Source organism: Furipterus horrens, unplaced genomic scaffold (genome assembly GCF_987537825.1).
Source record: "Furipterus horrens unplaced genomic scaffold, mFurHor1.1.pri manual_scaffold_17, whole genome shotgun sequence".
NCBI classification, from domain to species: domain Eukaryota; kingdom Metazoa; phylum Chordata; class Mammalia; order Chiroptera; family Furipteridae; genus Furipterus; species Furipterus horrens.
In genome coordinates this window covers 118,097,180-118,103,428 of record NW_028327187.1, presented here as the reverse complement: position 1 = coordinate 118,103,428, position 6,249 = coordinate 118,097,180, and positions in this window count along the sequence as shown.

Sequence of the window (6,249 nt, the reverse complement as noted above, 5' to 3'; positions counted from 1 at the left end):
AGACCTGAACAGTCTTACAGAAATTTAATGCATTAACTTACCAGTGCAAAAGCTTCCCACCAAGAGGATGTCAGCCTCAGGAGTTTCCTCAGGTAGCTAAAAACTCCAGCATTCTCTAAATTTCTCCAGACAGCGTTCCCAAGCTATTTATGAGGCCGGTCCTATTTAAACATCCCAATCCAATAAAGAAAGCAAAGCACAGAACAATCTCACTCCTGGGGACTAAAAATACCAAATTCCAAAGTATCCGCAAAGTAAGCTATCTGAACCATTACATCAGTTTGGTTTATATGGGGGGCGCAATGCAAACCTACGATTGTACATTAAATATTCACAAATTAAAAGAGAGAAGAAAACAGCGTAAAGCAAATACTTCTGAACGCAATGGGTGCAGAAAATAACTGTGATAAAACTGAGCATATTTGTTTATGATTTAACAAACCCGGAGTAAATCAAAATGTCCTTAATCTAATCATCCTTCTTCCAAGAACTCATTCCACGCCAACTAAATAGCAAAATTTTGAAAGCAGTGTCTTTAACATTAGGAACAATTCAAGGGTAATGTATCATCATTTCTAACCAACAGCATCTTGGACATTCTAGCCAATACAATTACACCAGAAAAAAGAAAAAGTGAAAGAATTGTAAAGAGGGGCGATCCTATTATTTACTGACAGAATTTACTCTTTGTCTATAAACAAACAAAAAAGGAACAGGTTCTAAATAAAACATAGACTCAATAAGAGCTTAGCCAACGGCCATTTACAAAAATCATTAAACCGAGTCAATTTCATTGCAACCTATAAGCACAAAAATATTTTATCATATCATACAATATTTATAATAACAATACAAAAAATAAGGTCTGTCAACTTTTTTGTTCCCCCAAAAGAAATACAAGAATAAAGAAAAGTCTACAACCTAAATGTCCTGTTGGCAGACCTAACCGAAGAATATTCAAGAAACGCATCCTATTCAGAGTTTGAAAAATGCGGTAGCATCAAGTTTCATGAAGACGTGGACCCGTTTCTCCTTCTCTCTCTGTCTCCTTGAGTCCCTGAACTATGCTTTTGAAAGAGCCAGACCACCTGCCTTTAAAAAAAAAAAAAATACAGGCAAGGAGCTCCTATTGGTAAAATAAATTGGAAGGGGGAAAAATGAGGTAGAGAGCATCCCTATATGGTTCCGGTGGACTTTTCAAAAGCTGTGGCATCCATGCTGTGTGCCATGGATGCTGGGACTGAAAATAGTCCGTGGAAAGCTTGTTGGTCCGTGACCGACGTGGGGGAAAATAATGTCCTATTGCACAAGGTGCGGGGACACCTGTGTATCCGCCGTGACCACACCTATCACGCTCAGGCGGCTGGATAGCCAAGGCCAAACGTTCCACGCTTTAGAAGGAAAGATAAGCGAACGTAGTGATCACCTGGTGGGAGAACGGGGTCTCTTCACCGAGAGCCAGGGACACCCACGAAGGAAAATACGGATTCCTTGTTCTCACCTGAAAACAAAGAGCTTCTTCACCTCAAGGCTCCAGGAGAAGAGCGCAGACTCAAGGGGGACCTGGAAAGAGCATGTTTTCTATGAGTCAGCAACAGATTAGGGATCATCACACACAAAACGTCCCCCCTGTGCCCTTGAAAACACAACCCAATTACAGGAAAAAGGGGAAAACAATGAAACCTCCCTTCCCAAGGTGTTCAAAAAAATGATGTTGTTTTTTACATGAAAACGATTTCGTGTCCATTTTATAAGTATATCTATTTAATTTTTTAATAAAATAATCTAAATGTTTTCTGATGACTCAGAGAAAAGATGCTCCCTGGTCTTGGTGACACACGGGAGCCCTTGCATTAAAAGATGGTTCTTCAACTACAATGTGATTCTAAAGGGACCGTGAGAGGCCTCCCTTCGCTCCCACCGCCCTGTGACCGTGTCTCTGATGGGACCTGGGCGGGGCAAACGTAGGTGTTCAGTCGTGAGTGGGCCAGACACAGGGTGTGTTCTTGTGGTGCTAGTTCTGAACGGTCCTATGATTGTTATTTGCTGCCGAAAGCTTTTTCCCGTCTCCATCTGGCCCGATGCAGGGCAGGCGCTCCGGCTGCGTGCTGGTGGCAGGGAGAGGCTCAGGGAAAAGCCAGACATCAGGGGGGCCCCTCAAAGGCCTCTGGGGTACACAGGCTCCTGGTGGGGCCTGAGGGGGAGCCTTTGGAAGACACACCCACGCAGCTCAGCCTGGGGCCGGCCAGCCCGGGAGGGGAGCCAGGTGTCCCCCATCTTCCCGATGAGCGTCAGCTGCTGGCCCCGGACGCGGTTCTCCAGGAAGTCCGGGAGCTGGGGGGCTGCGCGGGCAGAACTCGGACCCGCAGGCCCGCCGGGGCCCGAGTCAGGCTCTCCCCCAAGGCCCAGGCGGCCGCCCTGGTGTCCTGAGTGTCACCTCCGCATCGTAGGTCGGCTCCCGTCCGTGTCCTGCAGGGGAACGCGGCCACCGCGCCCGTTTGGCGGCTTTCAGAGATGGCCAGCGGCCTTGCGCTCCGCCTCGGCCACCTCGCGCTGGAAGTGGCCCAGGGCCTGCAGGTAGGAAGAGGAGCCCAGAGGGGGGTCGCGCGGGGGCCGCACACGCAGGCGGACCCGTGGGTGCCGGCAGCGTCCCCCTCGGTGACTAATTCGGACGGGGCTGGGAGCTCACGAGGCACGGAGGTCCGAAGTCAGTGCTGGCCGGTCTGGGAGGCTGGGGGTGGCTGAGGTCCTTCCTAAGGTGGCAACAGAAAACGAGTATTTGGGGGGGGGGCATGCAAACCCTATTGAAGCAGGAGGCAGAGTGTGGGGCCCCCGAAGGCAGACCCTCAGGGCATTATTTGGAGTACAAACAACTGTACCCCTACATTTGTCCCACCCTGCAGAGTCAGGATAATCAAGTGAATTCCTTTCTACCCAGGCGGGTGGTTCCTGGGCTCAGGGTTGGAAAGCCTGGCACCCACTTCTGTTCAGCCCCCTCGGATCCCAGGCAGAAGCGACATTGGCTGGGGTTCTCCTTTTAGAGCTCAGCCGGCGACCACATCCTGTTGACTTGGCCGTTACCAGCTCCTTCCCGTGCGAACGGGGCCCCCGTCTCCGCGTCTGCGCCTGGCGTGGTCTTCGCAGCTGAACACGCCCCGAGGGCCCCAGACACAGGGTGTTTTCTTAGGGTCGCGGGGGACTCCCCAAAGCGTACCTTTTCCGTCATTGAAAACACTTCCTGGGGCCCCCGGAGCTTGATGCTTCCAAACGGAGGTGCCTTCAGTGTCGTACATCCCGTGGGTCCTGACTAATACGTGATGAATGCTATGCACCAGCAGAGCCTCCTACAGCATCATTTCTTTTTTAAAAATGTATTTTTATTGATTTTAGAGAGAGAGAGAGAGACATCATTTGCTGTTTTCCTTCTGGATGCATTCATTGCTTTTTTTTCTTGTATGTGCCGTGACCGGGGATCGAACCTGCAACCTTGGCTCCAGTCAGCTGAGCCACCCAGCCAGGGCCCGTACAGAAAAATTTCAATGTCCTAACAATCCCTTCCCTTCGGCTCCTCCGGTCCCGCCCTTTCTGCCCCAGAGCCGCGGCAACCACGGGTCTGACACTCTCTCTACTTCTGCCTTTTGTTGCTTTAAAACATTTTAATCCGTACAGACGTGGCCATGAGGCTGGCGTGGGTGATTGGGAACTGAGGTTACGCAGGACCTGCCACTGGACATGTTTATTCCCGTCCCCGGGGGTGCTGGCTGGAACACCGCCTTCCCGCTCGGCCCGGCTTCAGGCTGTCTGCCCACGGCTGGCATCTGGGCCCGCGCGACAGATGGAAATTGGGGCCCTGCCGCCTGCCCCGCTGTCTGTGCGTCTGTTCTTGGAGCTGCCGCTTACCCGGGGCCTACAGACGTGATCGAGGACGCGTGAACGTGGTCACGATGTCTGTGACAGAGGGGGATGAGGACGGCTTTGGTTTTCACACCTGCTTCTTGCAAGCCTGCTTTTGGACAAGCTGGGCATTGAAGAAAGGCTTTAAAAAAAAAATCAAAGTAAAATTCACATAATATACAAGGAACCCCTTGAAGGGTACGTTCCAGGGGTATGGAGGGGTCACCGTGTTGTGGCACAATCCGCTGTGTCTCATTCCAGAACATTTTCGCCACCCCCAAAGGAGGCTTGATACCATCCACGCCGGCTCTCCGCCCTCCTCTGCAGACTCCGGCGAGGACAGATCTGCCTTCTGTCTCCGTGGGCTGGCCCGCAGAAGGGCGTTGTTTTTTCTTGGTAACCGTGACCCGTCAGGGACTTAGGGGGTGATTTGCCTGTGCCTCTCCGGGGTGCAGTATAGAGATGACACAGATCTATTCACTGTCCCTGGGAGGCGTGGGTGGCAGCACACAGCTGACAGGGATGGAGATTCAAGAGGAACTAAACCGTGCCGTGAAGGGTTTCGACAGGGGGCAGGCATGGCAACAGGGACAAAGGAGGATTTGGACGGACATGCTTCCTTCGGTTGTTGTCCTTGAACGTGAACCCACGATGGTCCTTGACTTTGGTGGAGAGCTGGCCAACAGACGGGTTGAGGTGTTCCTCTCGCCTGCAGCAGGGCAAGCTCCGACATCCCTGCCATATTGCCCGTCCTCTCACCCACCTCTGACCTTCAGGCCCAGAGGCAGCCTGCATGGTCCCCCGGGTGGCTACTCCTTGTCTCCCTGCACAGGGCCGTCTGTGTCTACTCGTGGTTTGTAAGTGACCGACTGGGTCCCCAGGGAAGAACATGGGACCCATGCACGTATGGAAACAAATACTAGAACTTCTATTTCTTTTGGTTTTATCTACCAAATAGGAGAAACGAAGCTCTCCTAGGATGGCATCTGGGAGCAGGATTCAGCGTGCCCTGGGGACTGTCCTGTGGACACATATACATGTGTTTCTTGAGTTTTGATTCCCACGGCTCCCTTCCTCTTTCTTTTCCTTTGGAAAGTGGCTGAGATTGTGTTTTACTTTCAGTAAGCGCACCCCCACGCCCAAAGCCTTTTTGTCAAACGAGGGCTTTTGTACTTCCATATTTTTATGTCAAGGGGGATTTTTGCAGAACTCAGAGTCCAACGCATCACATGTTGGGACTCCTCTCTTCATCTTCTTTATAATGACAGAGGATTGTCCTTCTAATGACCATTTTGGGGTGGTCCCCTGGGACACACATGATATTTTTCACCGAATTCCATTGAAGAAAGGAAACCTAGGGAGACTAATGATGGCTTCACATCTGTTTGTCTGGAAATGCTTTTACAATTGCAGATGCGTCCCTGCGTCGCTTTTTCCAAACCGGAGTATCCACGGAGAGTGGCTTCCACAGGGAGAAGAGCCCAGGGCTGTGATTTTCGTCCAATGGCAGGGTGGACAGAGTCCCTTCAGGAGAAATCCTGTCTCCACCGTTTCTGGGGCGCGCGTGGGGAGCGTATGCGCCTTCCAGGGAGCGGAGCCGAGGGGCCAGGTTTCTAGGTGTTGTCTCAGGCCTTTCTCTCTGGGAGTTCTTGGCACCCGGGCCTGCTGTCGGGGACTGGAGGACTCCCTCGCCTTGCCAAGGGCAGATGGCACCTCTGGCTCCAATTGTACTAGAATTGCACCCTCCAGTGAGTGGCTGACGGATCTGTCACCTGCCATCCTAATGCAGTCTGTCCTGTCCCATGACCTGGCTATGGCGGGAGGGGGCCGTAGCTTGCCCTCCCCTGAACGAGGCTGGCCTGGGTGGCTTGCGGAGGGGGGCAATTATACCCTCTCTCTGTCAAGCAAGGCTGACCATTCAAGGGCATGTCAGAGCGGGGAATACAGTTAGACCCCAAGTTTCTCTCTGGGAGCACCAGCCTCCGTGCGAGCCAGAGCCGCATAACCTGCAAGGAAGGTCACCCCAGAGGAAAAGGGCGGCAGCAGGCTGATGGCGTCAATCTCAGAGGGGTATACATAGGGGTCCCAGTGAGGGGACCCCACTCGGTGGACGACGGTACTGGCCTTGGAGACAGAAACACTTCCCAGTGGGTCCCACAGGCCTTTTTCTTTGACAGCAAAGGTTGCATGACTTTGTTCCCGGGGGAGCTTGGCAAGGTCACGCCTGATGGAACTGGGGGACCCTGGCATCCCGTGGGGGGGGACCAGGGGTGCGGCTCAGCACCTGACAGTGTACCAGACTCACAGCCTCACAGGGACCCAGCCCCGAATGTCTGCAATGCTGAGGTGCACAGG